Source organism: Frankliniella occidentalis, unplaced genomic scaffold (genome assembly GCF_000697945.3).
Source record: "Frankliniella occidentalis isolate FOCC.00 unplaced genomic scaffold, Focc_3.1 Scaffold5, whole genome shotgun sequence".
NCBI classification, from domain to species: Eukaryota; Metazoa; Arthropoda; class Insecta; order Thysanoptera; family Thripidae; genus Frankliniella; species Frankliniella occidentalis.
In genome coordinates this window covers 138,966-139,526 of record NW_026267135.1, presented here as the reverse complement: position 1 = coordinate 139,526, position 561 = coordinate 138,966, and positions in this window count along the sequence as shown.

Sequence of the window (561 nt, the reverse complement as noted above, 5' to 3'; positions counted from 1 at the left end):
AAATCCAATTTTTGAGCTAGAATGCTCATCTTCGAACTCGATCTGTCTTTTTATGATACAAAACGACCCTGAAAATCCCAGGTCGCTCGCTCAATGCGTTTTCGAGTTTTCGTGCGGACAGATACACAGCCAGACAGAAAAAGTTTTTTCCGACCAGACGAAATAGGCTTCGCTAATCGCTCAGCCAACAAGCAGCAAGTCACAAATGACAGCTAAATATGGAAGAAAATTTGAAAACATATCTATTCTTAAAATTGTATCATCTGCTTTCAAGATAGATTCTTGATTTAGATTCTTTTAAACAGTGCTCATGCAACCTATCCCATGCCAAAGGATAGGTCCATCACAAACGGGTTGCATCACCAAACGTTACCTGGTTTGGTTGCGTAAAGAAACAGTACCTCGGTAACGCTATAGTTTTTCCAGTGCAAACGCATTTGTTACGAAAGCGACGCGTTAGTTGTGGCAGCCAAAAATTGCTTCCCACAGGAAATTGTTTGCTCTTAGAACTACAAGGTAGATGTACGCCAGACCACGTCTCGCGTAACAGGCTTCGCGATA